The sequence below is a fragment of the Natator depressus genome, chromosome 1 (genome assembly GCF_965152275.1).
Source record: "Natator depressus isolate rNatDep1 chromosome 1, rNatDep2.hap1, whole genome shotgun sequence".
Lineage (NCBI taxonomy): Eukaryota > Metazoa > Chordata > Testudines > Cheloniidae > Natator > Natator depressus.
Window position 1 is genome coordinate 324,117,566 of NC_134234.1, and position 18,402 is coordinate 324,135,967.

The following is an 18,402-nucleotide window of genomic DNA, read 5'->3' on the forward strand; positions in this document are numbered from 1 at the left end:
CTACCATTATCCCTCCTCATTAAAGGCTGGGGCAAAGTATTTGTTTAGATATTGGGCCATGCCTAGATTATCCTTAGCCTCCACTCCATCCTCAGTGTTTAGCAGTCCCACTTCTTCTTCTTTCTTTGTTTTTCTTATTTATATGGCTATAGAAATTGGTTTTAATTCCCTTTGCAGGTCCAACTCTACATGGCTTTTGGCCTTTCTCACTTTATCCCTACATGTTCTGACCTCCCATAAGGTAGCTTTCCTTGCTGATCCCTCCCATCTTCCACTCCTTGTAGGCTTTTTTGCTTTTCCTTAGTCATCTCTCTTCGATGCTTGCTCATCCAGCTTGGTCTACAACTCCTGCCTATGAACTTTTTCCCGTTTCTTGGGATGCAGGATTCTGATAGTTTCTGCAACTTTGACTTTCAGTAATTTCAGGCCTTCTCCTGCCTTGAGAGCCACAAGTTCTTCAGTCCAATTCACTTCCATAACTAATTTCCTTAATTTTTTAAAGTTATCCCTTTTGAAATCAAAAATCCTAGTCACAGATCTATTTTTGTTTATCCTTCCGTTCAGTTTGAACTGAATTAGCTTATGATTGCTCGAAAAAAGGTTGTCCCCTATAACCATTTCTTCTATGAGGTCCTCACTACTCACCAAAACCAAATCTAAAATGGCATCCCCTCTTGTTGGTTCAGCAACTACTTGGTGAAGGAATGAATCAGCTATTGCATTCAAGAAAATCTGAGCCCTATTATTATTACTAGCACTTGTCCTCCAGGCTATATCTGGGAAGTTAATCCCCCATGATCACACAATTCCCATTAGTATTTACTTCATTAAAAAAATTAAAGAGGTCTCTCTCCATATCCAAATCAGATCCTGGTGCTCTATAGCACACCCCAAGCACTGTCCCCGGGGTGGCTCTAATAGCTTTCTTCCCCCATGTGATTTTTGCCCAGACTGTCTTATCCATTCCATCACTTATTTCATTACAGTCTACCTCATCACTGATATACAATGCTACTTCACCACCTTTGCCTTTATTTCTGTCTTTCCTAAACAGCACATACCCTTCAATACCTGTACTCCAGTCATGACTACTATTCCATCATGTTTCTGTTATCCCTTTCCTATCTGGTTTCACTTCCTGCACCAGTAGCTCTAGTTCTTCCATTTTGTTATCTAGGCTCCTTGCATTGGTGTACAAACATCTTAATTTTGCTGTTTGGCTTCGCTCACATTCTTTACCCAATGAGGCACAGACATTCTACTGCCAGTATCAGCTATTAGACTGGTATCTACACTACCCTTTCTCCTTATGTCCATTCTCCTGTAGGAAAGGAAAGGCTGTATCCTTTCTTTCTTTGTTTTCTCCCCTCTCAATGTTAAAATCCAGCTTGGCGATTTCCTGGGACATCTCCCAACCATCTTCCCCCTAATACCTAGTTTAAAGCTCTCTTAATCAGTTGTGACCATCTCCGTCCTGGAAGTCTGTTTCCCTCCCTACTCAGGTGAAGTCCATCCTGAGAGAACAGTCCTCTGTCCATGAATGCTTCCCAGTGCCCATACATCCCAAAGCCCTCCTTATAGCACCACTGCCTGAGCCATCTGTTGATCATCATCATCTTGTCACACCTTTTGTTGCCCTTCTCTAGGAACCAGCAGAATCCCACTGAAGATGACCTGAGCCTCGATTTCCTTAAGCATCTTCCCCAGCCTGGCATAGTCTCCCTTGATACATTCCAGCGAGAATGTAGCCGTATCTTTTGTTCCCACATGGACAATCAGTGGATTCTTTCCTGCTCCCGTTAGGATCCTCTTCAGCCTCAGGTCCACATCCCGTATCTTAGTACCCAGCAGACAGCACACCCTTCTGTTTTCTGGATCAGTTCTGGTTACAGGCCTGTCTATTATTCTCCGTAAGGAGTCCCCAATCATGTAGACCTGCCTCTTCCTGGTGATGGTGCAATTCTCCAGTCTATCCCCTGTTCCCTCTGGCTGCAAGTCCTCTCGATTCCTATTCTCCCTTGCAATCCTCTGAACCCATCCTATGTTCTCCTGGGGCTCATATTTGGTGGTGGTATCTCCATTGACTCTTCCCCTCTTCCTATAGGACGAGCTGCTCCTCTCTTCTTCCTTGCCCTCTCACCTTCAGTGACCACCTGCTGTGCCCCTTCATTTTCCAACTCCGCAAACCTGTTCCTGAGCTCTATATTTCTCCTTCACTAGCCCGTCTTTTCCTCTGCCTGGTTCTCTTAGTCACATGCTTCCATTGTCCACTTTCCTCACCGAGTAGTCTCCCCGCAGAGTTCTTTGGTCCTGCTTCCATCTGCAAGTCTGAGCTTTTCCCTTCAGCGTTCTCATGCCTTTGCTCCATCATCTGCTCGAACCCCCTTCTAAACTCAACCAGTTTCTACCTGCATCTCCAGTCCTCGGATCTTTTCTTCCATCAGCTCTATCAGACGGCAGTTCATGCAGACTAAACTCTTTTTCAGGTACCCCTTCCAGGATCATGTGTATACTGCAGCTTCCACATCCAGTCATTTTCCACTGCTTGGGTCACTACCACTGCTGCCTCTATCTGTCATAGTCTTCCCACCGAAATCCTGTTAGTCTGGGAAACACAAAATAAACCAAAACACCACCACCCACAGCAAAACAAACCTCCAACGAGCACCACAACGCTGCCAGAACACCCCACACTCCCTTCAATAGCCTGTCTGTTCCTCTGCCTGGTTCTCCTAGTCTTCCCTACAAACTCCCCTTGAGAACTCCCACTCAGACTCCCCTGTTTACATCTCTGTTTGCTGTCTTCTGTGCTGCTGCAGCTGTCTGTGCTGCTGCCTGACTGGCTGGCTACCTTTATAGGACTCCTAATCAGAGAAGCCCCGCCCCCTAATCTGGGCTCAGCTTCTCTCCCAGCACACTGCCCCTACCAGCCTCTACAAATACAAATACCTACAAATACGCTGAAGGCCTTTCTTCTTCTTCTTCGAGTGATTGCTCATATCGATTCCAATTAAGTGTATGCACGCTGTGTGCAGTCATCAAAGTTTTTCCCCTAGCAGCACCCGTCGGGTCAGCTGTGGAGCCCCCTAGAGTGGCGCCTTCATGGTGCTCGATATATGATCCTGCTGACCCTGTGCCTCTTCAGTTCCTTCTTACCACCAGTGACAGTCATTGGAACTGTGGTGTCTTGCTTTGCAAGCTCTCCACGTTTCCCTAGCTTCTGATTCAGACTTGTTTGTATTTTGTAGTTGATTAGTTTTTAGTTAGTTCTTAGTTATAGTAGATAGTTAGCTGTTGGGCTGAGGGGTTTACCCTCCACACCAACTGTGTTCTTCTTGAGGGACTTGCATACTTAAGTCCCAGGGGTTCAAGCCCTGCAACAAGCCAATGGCAACATTGCTTAGGGTCTGGGGGAAGCACACCAAGCGGACAAGTGCAGGATTTGTAAAGGGTTTCTCCCCAGAACAAAAAGGAGCGAGATTTTCGCCTCAAGCAGCTCCTTATGGAGGTGGCACTTAAACTGCAATCTACATTGGCGCGGCAAGACCCAGCACCAAGCTCATCAGTGCACAGCGTCCCAACGGCAGTGGTAGAAGCGGCACTGCAGGAAAACTCTGGGACAGACAGGCGCCAAAACCAGCTGGATCAACCCGGCACCAGTCCCATTCCCTGACGCAGAAGCAGGGGAGGAGTGGCTCTCCGACTCAGAGACCCACTCTGTTGGATCTGGCCAATGGGGCGCATCCCAGAGAGGAGCATCCAGGGCTGGATACTTTGGGGTCGGCACCATTGACTTCGGCCCCGCAAGGGGGACCATTTAGTCCAGTGCCGTTGGACTTCCCGAGCCAGTCATTGAGGAGGTGGAATTGCCATCCTCACCAGATACCTTTGAGGCCACGAGGGACCTCATTGCCATAACGGCACTGCAGTCCCCGGTCCTTTGAGCCAAGCCTCCAGTACCACAAGGCACTGTCTCGAGGCAAACTGGCGATGCTCCATCCCTCTGCGGCGCCGATCCCTGTCGTACAGCAGGTACCGCTCCCAGCGCTGGTCATCCTGGCACCGGTCAGCATCCCTGCACAGATCCTGATTGTGGCACCGCTCCCCAGTCTCACGGAGAAAGGGTCTAGATACTCAGAGCGGGGCCAGCACCGGCTGGGCAATGGAAGGCCTGAGGTGGGGGCAGGGCCATCGCCTGCACAGTGGCAGGGACCAGCACAGTGGCCATTTTGGACCCCATGGATCTACCACCAGGCCCAGGGGACCCACTCCAAGGGTTCCCGTTTGGCAACCTGTGAACCACGGGTGCCGGAGGCATCAACCAGTCGCCCCACCCTTGGAGGTGCCGGTCACTCTGCCTCCCCTGGAACCAACCCCAGTTCCTGAGCCTGACTCAGGTGAGGTTGGCCCCTACTGAGAGGCAGAACAGGAGGCCCCTGGAGACCGAGAGGGTCAGGAAGACCCTGTCCCCTCCCCCCCTCCCCCCATTAGCCTCCTTGTCATTCTCCCTGGGCGAGGTGGTTGCAGGCACCTCATTCTCTGGACTGTCCCCCATAGACAGCCATGCCTACCAGGACCTCCTTCGCAGGGTAGCACAAAATATGGGCTTGCGGAGGCCGAGGAGGTGAAGTCAGAGGACCAGATGGTTGACATCCTGGCCCTGGAAGGCCTGTTGAGGGTGGCTCTACCCCCATCAAGACTATACAGGCCAATGCTAAGACCATTTGGCAGACCCCAACCTCCATCCCTCCCACCACCAAGGGTGTGGAGAGTAGGTATTTTGTCCTGTCTAAGGGGTATGAATACCTCTTCACACGCCCACAGCATTGGTCATTGAGGATGGCTGCGGTAAACTAAAAGGAGTGGCAGGGACAACTAGCCCCAGCACCTAAGTCCAAGGATGCCAAGTGCCTAGATTTATTTGGGTGCAAAGTGTATTCTACGGGGGGAGTGCAACTACTGACTTGCCTGCTGGTTGGCAGTCCTGAGCTACAACTTCAATTTCTGGAACTTGATGCTCAAGTTTAAGGAGCTAGTGCCAACAGAGTACAGGGAGGAGTTTGGAGTGATAGTGGAGGAGGGCAAGGCAGTGGCACGGACCTCTTTACAGGCCTCACAGGACACTGCAGACTCAGCGGCATGCACCTTGTCCTCTGATATTACCATGAGGTGTAGCTCATGGCTGCAGGACTCCTGGCTGAGGTTCAACAGACCGTGCAGAACCTGCCTTTTGATGGTGCAGGTCTCTTTGTAGAGCAGACTGACTAGGCTGCATAGCCTAAAGGACTACAGGGCTACCATGATATCCTTGGGTATGTACACCTGGCAACCCAACATAAACATTTCAAGCCGCAGCAGCAGTCCTGTCCTCCTTGACCGAGGCAGGACTTTTATAGGAGGAGTAGCAGCAATGGCAGACAAAAGCCTTCAAACCCCCTTCTCCCCAACCCCCCCAGCGGGGCCTGATTAAACCATCGTTGGATTAAAAGCAGGCCTTTTGAAGGTGCGTCTTTCTTGAATAGTCTGTCCCACTTCTACCGTGCTTGGTCCCAAATAACTTCAGACCACTGGATTCTCCATATGGTAGAAGTGGGATATTCTCTCCAATTCTGCTCCTACCCTCCCTCCCACCTCCTTTCCCCATCCCTCTTCAGGGACCCTTCTCATGAGTGTTCACCAAGTGCATGTTGGTCGTGGCCACTTTCCTCCATCGGAGGCAGGTCCAGGTATACCCGTACCTCGACGACTGGCTGCTCAGGGGCCGCACCAGGGGGAAGGAGGAGCCTCAAGTCCGATTGGTCAGATCCACATTCAAGAGACTGGGTCTCCTCAACTTGTTCAAGTCAACCTTGGTACCAACCCAAAGAATAGAATTAATTGGGGCGGTGTTAAACTCGGTTCAGGCAAGAGCATTTTTGCCAGAGTCCCGATTCCAAGCCATGATTGACATGGTTCAAGGCCTCAGGCGGTACCCAACCTCTACAGCAAGGGGAAGCTGGAGTCTCCTCGGCACCATGGCAGCTTGCGCTTAACGTGACCTGGTATGCCAGACTGAGGCTCCAGCCTCTACAGCCATGGCTCGCTTCGGCCTCTCCCAGGATGCAATAGCCTGAATTTAGTGGTTACTGTGCCAGGGCAGGTGCTCGAGTCCCTTCAATGGTGGCTCGACCCTCAGACAATGTGTGAAGGAGTCCCCTTCAACAGCTCTCAGCCTTCCTTGTCCCTAGTAATGGAAGTGTCAGCTCTGGGACAGGGTGCGCATTTGGGAGACCTCCAAACACAGCGTCTTTGGTTGCAGGATGAGCTCTCCCTCCATATCAACATCAAGGAGCTGAGGGCAGTGCAACTAGCATGCCAGACCTTTCAGGCCCAACTACAAGGTCTTTGCGTAGCAGTTCTGACTGACAACATACTGCCATGTTTTACATCAACAAGCAGGGTGGAGCCTGGTCCTTTCCCCTATGTCAGGAAGCCCTCCGTCTGTGGGAGTTCTGCATAGCCCACTCATTCACCTGGAAGCATCCTATCTACCAGGAGTTCAGAATGCACTGGTGGACCACCTCAGCAGGTCCTTCCGCAGTCATGAGTGGTCCATCCAGATGTCATACACCTCATATTCCAAAGGTGGGGGTTTCCCCAGGTCGATCTGTTCGCCACTCGGAACAAAGTGTCCAAATGTTCTGCGCCTTCCAGAGACACCGCCCAGGCTCAATCACGGATGCATTCCTGCTACCCTGGCTGCCTGCTCTATGCCTTTCCCCCATTCCCTCTCGTGCAAAAGGTCCTACTCACGGTCTGCAGGGATGGGGCAGAGAATTCTGGTAGCACCAGCATGGCCTCGATAACATTATTACACCACATTTCTGGAACTGTCAGTGGACGCCCTGGACATGTTGCCTCTCCTCCCCGACCTGATCACTCAGGACCATGATCGTCTTCATCACCCTGACCTGTAGTCCCTCCACCTCACGGCTTGGAAGCTTCATGGCTGACCCCAGGGAGCTTCTGTGCTCAGAACAAGTAAGGGTGGTCCTACTTGGCAGCAGGAAGCCCTCCACTAGAGCCACATATCTGGCAAAGTGGAAAAGATATACTTGTTGATGTGACCAGCATCGTACACCCCCTCTTCAGACACCTGTACCTCTCACCTTAGAGTACCTTCTGCACCTTCTCCAGGGGCCCCATTCGCCTGGAGAGGACTAGGTTAAGGTCCCACGCAGGAACAGACTGTCTGATCTGGGGATGTAGGTGTTCCAGACCCTTGAGGGACCAACCAACCACAGGGTTGGCGAAGACTGAGGGTCCAGACGCTCCTGGGTGGAAGGCCGAGATAGCAGCGAGGTGCACCTGAAACAGTAAGGCCTGGCAGTGTCCTCCATAAAGGTACACCTCGCTGCTATCTCGGCCTTCCACCCAGGAGCGTTGGACCCTCAGTCTTCGCCAACCCTGTGGTTGGTTGGTTCCTCAAGGGTCTGGAACGCCTACATCCCCAGATCAGACAGTCTGTCCCTGCGTGGGACCTTAACTTAGTCCTCTCCAGGCGAATAGGGCCCCCATTTGAACCACTGGCGACTTGCTCCCTTCTCTATCTGTCGTGGAAGGTAGCCTTTCAGGTTGCCATTACATCAGCAAGGAGGGTGTCTGAGGTAAAGGCCCTTACCTCAGACCCACCTTATATGGTTTTCCACAGGGATAAGGTGCAACTCACCTGGCCTTTCTTCCTAAGGTTGTCACACTTCCACACTAATCAGGACACTTTCCTGCTTTTTTTATCCTAAGCCTTGTTCCAGTAGCCGTGAGCAGACGCTGCACTCCCTGTATGTTCGGTGAGCACTATCCTTTTACATCGAGCGCACTAAACCATTCAGGAAGTCGAACCAGTTATTCATAGTGGTGGCAGACTGGATGAAAGGACTCCTGGTCTCATCTCCAAGAATATCCTCCTGGATCATGTCATGCATCCACAAGTGCTACAAAGTGGCCAAAATACCAGGCCCGGCTCTTATGGTACACTTCTCGAAGGCTCAGGCCTCATCAGTGGTGTTCCTGGCCCAGGTCCCGATACAAGAAATCTGCAGGGCAGCAAGTTGGTCCTCAATATAAACATTCACGTCTCATTACGCCATCATCTGGCAGAGCGGTGCTCCAATCAGCGATTCCATAACTCCGTCCCTACCGCCTACGTAAGGCTTGGGCGTCACCTAATTGGAATTTATATTAGCAATCACTCGTCCTACTTCTGAAGTGATCAAGTTAGTGTGAGGGAGGAAAGGAGGATAGAAAAAAGTTACTCACCTTCTCGTAACTACTGTTCTTAGAGATGTGTTGCTCATATCCATTCCAAACACGCCCTCCTTCCCCTCTGTCGGAGTAACCGGCAAGAAGGAACTGAGGAGGCGCCAGATCAGCAGAGCCCTATATTGAGCTCCATGAAGGCACCACTCCAGGGGGCTCCACAGCCAACCCAATGGGTACTGCTGGGGAAAAACTTTCTGATGACTGCACGCGGAGCATGCACACCTAAATGGAATGGGTATGAGCAACACATATCGAAGAATAGTTATGAGAAGGTGAGTAACCATTTTTTTCAACATCCTTTCCTCCCTCAAATACTTCCTCAGACTTACTTCATCTAGCTAGCTAACTTGATCACTTCAGAAGTGGGATGGCATTTGGGACTATTTTTGAAATGTAACAAGTATATATTTTTGACTTTTATCTGTACCCTCCTTACCCTTGCATGTCTTAGACTGAAAGTTCTTTGGGGCAGGGACAGTCTTCATACATTGTGTTAATATACAAATTCCACTTTCGAATTAATTAAATCATATCCGTGAATCCAAGTTGCTGGGAGTATGCACTGACCAGCTGTGTAGTACTAGTACTTTTGCATTGGCTGGCAATTTAATTGTGATTTATTTTTTTGGTAGGTTGTATTAAGAATAGTTGCATAACACATTTGACGTACCTCATCACCAAAAAACAGTATTTGAAAACTTACTGAGGAATGGAGGTTGTTAGGAACCAAGGTATTGTTAAGCAAGACCAGTGGTTCATAGGGTTCAGTTTACTGCTTCTGTCATTGGGCTGTACTGATAGTAAAGAGAGCTTATTTTCTCCCTAGTTTTATAGTTGGTTATGCAACAACTTTGCCATGGGGGGGTTGATTTTTTTCATAGTATTAGACCAGTGGTTTTCAACACAGATCCCTGTATGTCCACAGACTGTCAAAGATTTCCAAAGGGGTCTGCACCTCCATTCAAAATTTTTTAGGGGTCCACAGATGAAAAAAGGTTGAAAACCACGTACTAGACCATGCAGTCCACTTTGCCAATCCAGATTATTCCATGTTATACATATACTAGTGGTTTAATCTTGTCTAGCTTTATATAGGCAAAACAAAGATTTCCCCCACTTTCTTTGGGAAACTGTTCCATAGTCTAATACATCTCTCTCAATGCCATTATTCCTAAAGTATGACTTTCTTATGCTAAGCAAGCTTTTACTTAAGTGTTTAAATAATTTAAATATTTACATAATTACGTTCTTTATTTGGCACTTTTTATTTATTAATATAAAATATTCTTTCTGGAAGATTTAATGTTTTATGCACAAATATAAAGAGGCATGGTCCCTGTCCTCTAAAAATCACACAGATGATAGCAGTAGGGTCGGAGAAGAGGTACAATATGCAAGCAAAGTGCAAGTATTGGCCACAATTTGAAAATATTAATGTTTAACTACTCCGCTTTTGTGTGGTTTTATGCTTAGGCTCTGTAGACTATCTCCAGTGTGACAAAGTTCTGAGCCTGTAATTGTGGATCCCATGCTTCCTGGCAGATCCAGGGGCCTCAAACTCACTAAGGCCCCAGTGTGACCTTCCTTTCACAGTGTAGTGGCCACAGTCACAGCCTATTGAGTTAATTTCATCACAGGCCAGTATGGGAGATGGAAAGGGGAAATACCGCCCCCCCCCCCCCGTCTTCGTTGCTCCGTAGAGCTCAGTAGGCACAGTTCACCCTCCTGAATGGACCGAGTCTTGCTTCCCCTCTCAAGGGGATCTCTGTAGAGTATTGGGGGGGAACCTGGGCCCGCCCTCTACTCTGGGTTCCAGCCCAGGGACCCTAAGGATAGCAGCTGTTGGTGACTTTCTCTCCATCGCTAAATGCTGCTTTGATTCCCTGGGCCACTTCCCCTGTGGTCCCCTCTTCCTAGCTTCACCCTTACCTCAGGATACAGCAATGCTTCCTCCTCCAGTTCCTTTCACCTGGGGGCTCTTGAGGGAACTAGGAAGGAGAGCTTTTAAGCAGTCTGAGTGAAACCTTGATTGGTTCCACCTGTCTCTGTTAGCCTAATGACCTTAATTAGTTGACTGTTTGGCTATCCAGGGAACAGGGACCTGCTCATCCTGAGGCTGATATACCTGATACACTCTTTTGAGGTCATCCTGCTGGCTGGTTGCCCCCCTTGCTGCTGCTGCAGCTGTCGGGAGGACTCTGCTGGTGTGACCCTCAAAGGGTAGTGCGAGGCCCCGCTTGTTCCATCTCTTTTGGGGATTGGAGGGGGCCTTGTTTTGTGGAGGGGTTTATAACATCTTTGCTTCTGTGGTGGTAGGTGCCTTTGTTGTGGGGAGCTGGGGGAGTGGCGTGGAGCCCTCCCCCAGTCTGTTTGCTCTCCTACTGCCACCACCACTGCCCCCTCCACCTTTCCACCTACCTTTTGGCTCTATTCTCCACTCCCCAGCCCAGCAGTTTGCTCTGCCTATCCATCCCGGGACAGTAGTGGCAGCAAGCAGGCACTTGGTTTTTGGGCGCCCGTGGGTGTGCTTTTCCCTTCTTTCCCCTCCCTTGGCTTTGTCCTCCCTCCCTTGCTGCATTTGGCAGGTGGGCCGTGGTCCCCTCTGCCTCGCCCACTGTCCTGGTCTTGCAGCTGTTTGCCCCCTTTCCCTTTGCTGTCTGCCCTGCCCGCCCCCCTTCTAGCCACCCCATTTGCTCTGATTTGCCCTGTTGTGGCTTTTGGTCCTTGGTTAGTTTGTTTGCCCCGTCCTTGTCCTGTGGTGTGGGCATGGTTGCCAGCCCCATTCTCCTCCCCTTTCCTTTGGATGTTTTTGAACCCACCCTGTTTTTTGCTCCATGCCTGTGGCATACTTGTTCTGACTCTCCCCCCTCCCCCCCCCTTTCATTCAATCCCTTGCTGTTTGCTCACCTTCCCGGTCTGTCCACGTTCCGCTGTTGGCATTTGAGATTCCGCCCCCTTTTTTCCATTAATCGCTTCACTGATGTATGTTCCCCCATGATGTTTTAGTTTTCCCCTCCTTTCCTCAGTGCAGCAGGGGGAGCCGGTTTTTTCTCATCTTGTGCTGGGAGTTGTTCCTCGTTTTCCTCTGTCCCTTTCTGTTGACGCCCCTCCACCCCGCTTTCAGTCTAGTGGGTGGGGTGTGGTAGCCATTCCTCCTCCTTTCCTATCCCTTTCTCTCCCCTCCCCCTCGCCCTTTCCTTCCCTCCGTTCCCTTCTTCCTGCCCTAGCGGCTGTCCCTATCGCCCCTTTCCTGTGGTGAGTGGTTCGGGGGTGGGACTTTCCTGGCTGGCCCTGCAGCTCCCCTTCAGTCTCCACCCCCCTACCACGCCCTCCTCAGCGATGGCCACCTTGACTGCCACTGCTGAGGTATGTGTCAGCACTGCAGCTGAGGCACTGGTGGCGGCAGGCATGCATAGGGACTCCCGGGACTCCGTTGCTGCTGCTGCGACCTCTGCCACCTCCACTTCCGAAACCACTCCCTTGGCTGGTGGGAAGAGCCGGGGGATAAAAAAGGGCAAGGGCCCCACCCGGAAGGTGAAACCTCCTGTGGCGGTGGAGCCCTCTCCCGCTGCAGCCCCGTCAACAGCCGCAGCCCCCCTTCTCCCTTACCTGTTGTTCCCTCCACCAGCCCTAGGGGTGCCGCTCCCTTGACCCCCAGGGTGTACGCCCAGGTGGCTGCGACCCCTCCACTTGCCACCTCGCCGTCTGCTCCAGCTGCCTCCCGGAATACCATTCCCAGCAGCCAGGGCCCCTTTCCCACCCTCACCAGGGAGCACTGGGTGCGTTGCCTCCTGGTGCCAACCTCGCCCCACATAGAAACCTACGTGTGGGCGTTGGCGCGGGTGGTGGGGCCCACGGCCATGGTGGTGGCCTCTAAGATGTTTGGGAAGGTGGTGTTCTTCCTGTCATTGGAGGCCGCCGCCCAGGAGGTGGTGGAGAGGGGTTTGGCGGGGGGGGGGGGCATTCATGTCCCCCTTGAGCCTTTTGGAGGACCTGGGCATACGGGTGGTGGTCTCCTCTGTTCCTCCCTTCCTCCCCAATGCCGCCCTTTTGCCGTTCCTCTCCACCCTGGGGAAGCCCTTGTTTGTCCTTAGCCCCCTACCATTGGGCTGTAAGGACCCCGCCCTCCATCACGTTTTGTCGTTCCGCCGGCAGGTGCAGGTTGAAGTGATGCGGGGGCGGGGGGGCTCTGGAGGGGTCCTTTCTGGTTCCCCATCGAGGGGCCCAGTACCGGGTTTACTACTCCTTGGGGGAGGCCCAGTGCTTTCTCGGCCAGGCGGCAGGGCACATCTGGAGGGACTTCCCCCGGCCCGGCTCAGAGGGGCATCTGGGACCCCCACTACCTGGAAGGGCGTCTGCTCTACCATCGCTGGGAGCCCTGATCACCCGTACCCTGGGGTCACCCCTCCTCATCTGTGACCGATGTCAACTTCTCTCAGGTCTCAGGGGTGGCTCCCCCGACATGCCCAGATGAGTGTGCGGGCCCCGCTGCTGTGGTGGGCGATAGACCAGGGCCTGCGGAGGAGAGGGTGGGAGGGCCGGTGGTAGGACTTGAGCAGGGCTTGCCTTGGGGGGATTCTGCCTCTTCCCCCGCTGTCCTGCCTGCCTCTTCCCCCGCTGTCCTGCCTGCCTCTTCCCTTACCCGCCCGTCAACGCCCTCGCTTCCCAGCTCTGACCCAGCTGGCCAGCCCGCCCCTTCGGGGAGCTGGGAGCTCATGCGAGGGAGGCACCGAAAGCGGGGAGCACAGGCCCAGCACCCTTCCCCCTCATTGGCGAGGGGGAAGGGACCCCCTGTAAAACTATGAAGGGGTTGCTGGCGCTGGGCTTTCTGCTGACTCCCCTGCTGATGTTAATTGTTTGGAGTTGGCCGAGGCCACTGCAGCCATGGTGGCAGGTAGCACCGTTTCTCCTATGGAGTCCCTCCATGAGGGGGTTGCAGAAGGTGTCCCTCCTGCCACTTTGCCATCTGTGCCCCCTGTAGGTGCCACAGTGCCTATTACCCTGGCTGCTGTCGAAGGGGAGCCCGTAGAGGTGGTTGGGGAGTTTACCTTTATTTTTGATGAGATCGAGGCCCTAGGCTTGACCCTAACCACCGAGCGGGTGGACTCTCCCCAACTAGGGGGCCTTGGTCAGGGCACTTGTGGTCTGTCGCCCCCCACTTCCCTTTTTCCCCCGCCTCAGGCGGTTATCCCTGTTTTGGCCATTGCACCGCCCCGGTACCTGACAATCTGCCCGGCAGCAAATGGTAATCCGACTGGTGCTGCTGTGCCCAGTGAGGCGACGGCCAACGCTGAGTGGCCAGGCTCTGAGCCCATGGGCGCCCTGCCCTATGAAGCGGGGCCGCAGCCCTTGCCCCCTAAGTGCTGTAATCATGGGTGCCTCGTTAAGTGGGGCACCTGAGCCTGGTGTTGTGGGGGCACCCCAATCCCTTGCTGCCCTTTTGCCCACCATGCTGGGTCAAGGGGCACCGTGTCCCGGTGGCTCTGTCACTCGGGCCCCTGATTTTGTCCCTGTTCCCTGCCCCAACCCTGTTCCTGTCCTAGATTTGTGTCCTCTCCCTGACCCTGTTCCAGACCTTGTTCCTGTCCTTAATCTCTATTCCTTTCCTTTCCTCCTGTTGCTGCCGCCCCCGGGGTTGCCTCTTTTTCTTTTTGTGAGGTCCCCCGAGAGGCGATTTTGGTTTTTCTTTCTCCTGGCCCATCTGGGGCTGCAGTTCTCCCTTCACCAATGTCCCTAGGGCTGAGTGCTGAGTTGGGTGGTGCGGCGCCAGCGGGACGGGCATCACGGCGGGGATCTGATCCCTGCTTGCCCGTCTCGATAGACCACAGGGCCGGCAGGGGGATCCAATTGGGTGACGCCCCGGGGTCCGTGGCCCCAGTCCCTGCCGCGCAGAGGAATGAGATGCGCTGTTTCTTGGAAGACACTCGTGGCTCCACGAACAGAGTGCATCTTGCTTGTCAGCACTGGGGCAATTTCCATCTTGTTCTCCGGACCGTGAGGGCCGTTATGGGGGAGGGCAAAGGGACCAGGAAGCGGGACGCTGCAGCTTACCAGCAGGCCCGCAGCTTCCGTGGTGCCCTGATGGCTTTTGGAGTCGGTCACTGTTTGCTGCGGGGCCCAATGGGAACTGCTACCGCCCCTGACTGCAAGGATCATCCCCTGCCCTCCCCATGTCGCTGTCCATCTTTGCCACTTTAAACACCCGGGGCTGTAGGTTGGGTGTCTGCAGGTGCCAGGTGCTCTCCCTCCTTCGGGAGTGGGGGTACTCGGTTATTTTCCTGCAGGATACCCACACGGACCCAGCTGCCAAAGCTAGCTGGCGGCTGGAGTGGGGGGACAGGGTCTACTTTAGCCATCTTTCGGCCCGTCAGGCCAGGTTGGCGACCCTGTTCTCCCCGCACCTACAGCACGAGGTGCTGGGGATTACCGAGGTCGTGCCCGGTCGCCTGCTGCACCTCCGGGTTTGGGTGGAGGGGCTGATGTTGCATCTCGTCAATGTCTATGCCCCAGCATCTGGCCCGGAGCGAGCGTGTTTCTTTCGGCGGGTGTCCGCCTTCCTCAGTTCTCTGGATCCTTGCGAGTGCCTGGTCCTGGGTGGAGATTTGAACTGCACCCTTGAGGAGTGGGACCGCATGGGGATCGAGCCAAGCCCGGCCGCCACAGATGTCCTCAGGGAGATTGTAGCCCATTACTCCCTGGTGGACGTCTGGCGCAATCACCACCCGGACGATGACTCCACGTTTACTTTTGTCCAGGTGGAGGAACAACGATAGAGCCACTCCCAGTTGGATCGCATTTATTTCTCTCGATGTCATCTTTCGCAGGCCCATTCCTCCAGTGTCCGGCCGGCCCCGTTCTTGGACCACCATTTGGTGGCCATGACGGCCTCCCTTTCTTCGGAGAGGCTGGGGCCGCCCTATTGGCACTTCAATAAGTCTGCTGGAGGATGTGGGATTTGTGGCGTCCTTCCGGGAGTTCTGGCTGGCCTGGAGGCATGCCTTTCCCTCTGCATGGCGGTGATGGGATGTAGGGAAGGTGCCTGCCCAGCTCTTCTGCCGTAGCTATACCCGGGGCGCCAGCCGGTGGAGGGATGTGGTGATAGAGCAGCTGTAGTGGGAGGTTTTGGAGCTGGAGAGACGTCTGGCCGCCAGCCTTGGGGATCCACCCCTCTGCGGAGCCTACTGGGAGAAGCAGGAGGAGCTCCAGTCCCTCGATGACCTTCGGGCCTGGGGTGCCTTCATTCGATCCCGCATCCACCTTCTGTGGGAGATGGATCATGGCTCCCGCTTCTTCTATGCCCTGGAGAAGAATAGGGGGGCAAAAAAACACGTTCTCTGCCTTCTGGTGGAGGACAGTGCCCCCCTCACAGATCCGGTGGAGATGCGCGAGAGGCCAGGGCCTTCTACGCTGGCCTTTTCTCCCCGGATCCGACCGACGTCAAAGCCTACAGAGTGCTTTGGGACGGACTCCCAACGGTCAGCACGGGCGACCAGGACCGGCTGGAGCTGCCTCTCACTCTGGCCGAGTTCTTGGACGCCCTCCATCTCATGCCCACCAATAAATCTCTGGGCATGGATGGACTGACTGGAGTTCTACCGCGTGTTCTGGGACATCCTCAGCCCAGACCTTGCCACCGTCTGGGCTGAGTCTCTGGAGAGCGGGGTCCTCCCTCTGTCATGTAGGCGAGCGGTGCTCGCCTTGCTGCCGAAGAAGGGGGACCTCCACGATTTCTGGAATTGGCATTCCCGTCTCGCTCCTCAGCACAGACTGTAAGGTCGTGGCGAAGGCCATCTTGCTGCAGCTGCAGTCCGTGCTGGTGGACATGGTCCATCCAGACCGGACCTACACCATCCCGGGCCATACCATCTTCAACTATCTTTATCTGGTCCGGGATCTTTTGGAGCTTGGGTGTAGGGATGGTCTGTTGTTCGCCCTCCTGTCCTTGGATCAGGAAAAGACGTTTGACCGGATGGACCATTCGGCTTCAGGCCCCGGTTTGTGGGGTTTCTCCAGGTGCTGTACGCCTCTGTGGAGTGTCCAGTAAAGCTCAACTGGACCCTGACCGCACCTGTCAGCATCGGGCGAGGGGTGCGTCAAGGCTGCCTGCTGTCGGGTCAGCTGTACACTCTGGCCATTGAGCCCTTCCTTTGTCTCCTTCGCAAAAAGTTGACGGGGTTGGTGCTGTGTGAGCTGGCGGTGCGGCTGGTCCTGGCAGCATACGCTGCCGATGTGCTCCTTGTGGTCCAGGACCCGGATGATCTGGTGCGGGTGGAGGCCGGTTAAGCTGTTCGGCAGCCTCCTCTGCCCGGGTCAACCGGGGCCGCGTGGTGGGTGAGCTCCCTCCCACCCGTGCTTCAGGTCATCCGATGGAGCATGGGTCCACTGCTCTATCTTGGCGTTTGTCTTTCTGCCACGCATCCGTCTCCATTGGAGAACTGGAACGGTTTAGAGGGCAGGGTGATTTGGGCGGTTGCGGGGCTGGACAGGACTGCTCCGGTGCCTCTCCCTCCGGGGAAGAGCGCTGGTGCTTAACCAACTGGTCCTGTCCGTGCTCTGGCACTGACTCAACACCCTGTGCCCACCCCCGGTATTCCTGGCCAATCTCCAGAGGCTGGTCCTGGAGGTTGTTTTTGGCCGGGAGTGCACTGGGTCTCTGCAGGTGTTCTCCATCTCCCCCTGGAGGAGGGAGGACAGGGCCTGAGGTGTAGGCGCACGAAGATCCATGTCTTCCGCCTCCAGGCCCTGCAGAGGCTCCTTTATACTGCGGGTCGCTTGGCATGGAGCATATTGCCTTCCGCCGCCTGCGAGGGCTCCGATATGACTAGCAGCTCTTTTTTTCTCCACTTGAGAAATCTTCCGCGAGACCTCTCCGAGCTGCCAGGACCTCCTCTGGGCCTGGAGGCTGGTTTCAGCAATGGCGTCCTTTGTGGCCACTGAGGGGGTAGATCTCTTCGCGGAGCCCCACTACACAATCCCCATCTTCGTGTGCCGGTGGTGGAGTCCCCTTTGGTGTGCCGGAGGTTGGTCCTGGCTGGAGTCACCAAGATCAGAGACCTCCTGGACTACAACCTGGGGGGTTGGGTGAATCTCCACCTTTATGACCCCCCCGGCCTGTACTCCAGGAGGTGGAGGCAGCCCTGCCTCCTGCAGCTCGGTTTTTCCTCGAGCGGGTCCTATGAGAGGGTGTGCCCCACCTGCCCCTCGCTCCAGGGCCTCCAGATCTTTCCATCAGCCCCCTGCCCCATGAGCCTTCCCGCCCTCCCCCTCCTCGTACCTCGAGCCGGCTGCGTAAAATGCAGCCAGTTTGTTTCCAAACCACGCCAAGGGACCATCTATACATGCTCGTGTTGCACACGCTTCACTACCCCACCCTTGAATAAAGACTGGGAGTGTATGGGCCATTACGCAAAGTAAAACTATTTCCCCATGTTTATTCCCCCCCCCCCGCACCCCCCACTGTTCCTCAGACGTTCTTGTCAACTGCTGGAAATGGCCCACCTCGATTATCACTTCAAAAGGTCATTCCCTCCCCCCTCCCCCGCCCGCTCTCCTGCTGGTAATAGCTCACCTTACCTGATCACTCTCGTTACAGTGTGTATGGTATCGCCCATTGTTTCATGTTCTCTGTGTTTATAAATCTCCCCACTGTATTTTCCACTGAATGCATCCGATGAAGTGAGTTGTAGCTCACGAAAGCTTATGCTCAAATAAATTTTAGTCTCTCTAAGGTGCCACAAGTACTCCTTTTCTTTTTTACTGACTTGGTTGTATTTGCTACCATGCTCTCCTACCTGGAAATCTTAACTGATTTGTTTTTGTTACCTTTCCTCTATTCTACTTAATGTGCTTTTTAAACCTTGATTTCTGACCACTCCCTTCTAAAGCAATATTGGTGTGGGGTTTTTTCCTCTTAAGAGAAACTAGTCTATTGCCTTTTTCCTTCCTGGCCGTAAAATCTCATTTTTAAGGGGTGTAAAGTAGAACTTTGTTTGCAGCATTTAGTGTTCCAGACATTTTAATTGTTTGAGTACAGTTGTTACTCAGGACAGATTGGAAGAGGAAGGGTGAGTTATGAATAAGGCTACGTTTTAGTCACGGGTATTT

General features: G+C 53.7%; 1 protein-coding gene across 2 annotated transcripts in view; it reads left to right on the top strand.

Annotated features, from left to right (window-relative positions):
• The window catches only part of PTPN12 (protein tyrosine phosphatase non-receptor type 12), a 148,013-nt gene that overhangs the window by 47,227 nt on the left and 82,384 nt on the right, over positions 1-18,402 (top strand). The window lies entirely within an intron of this gene.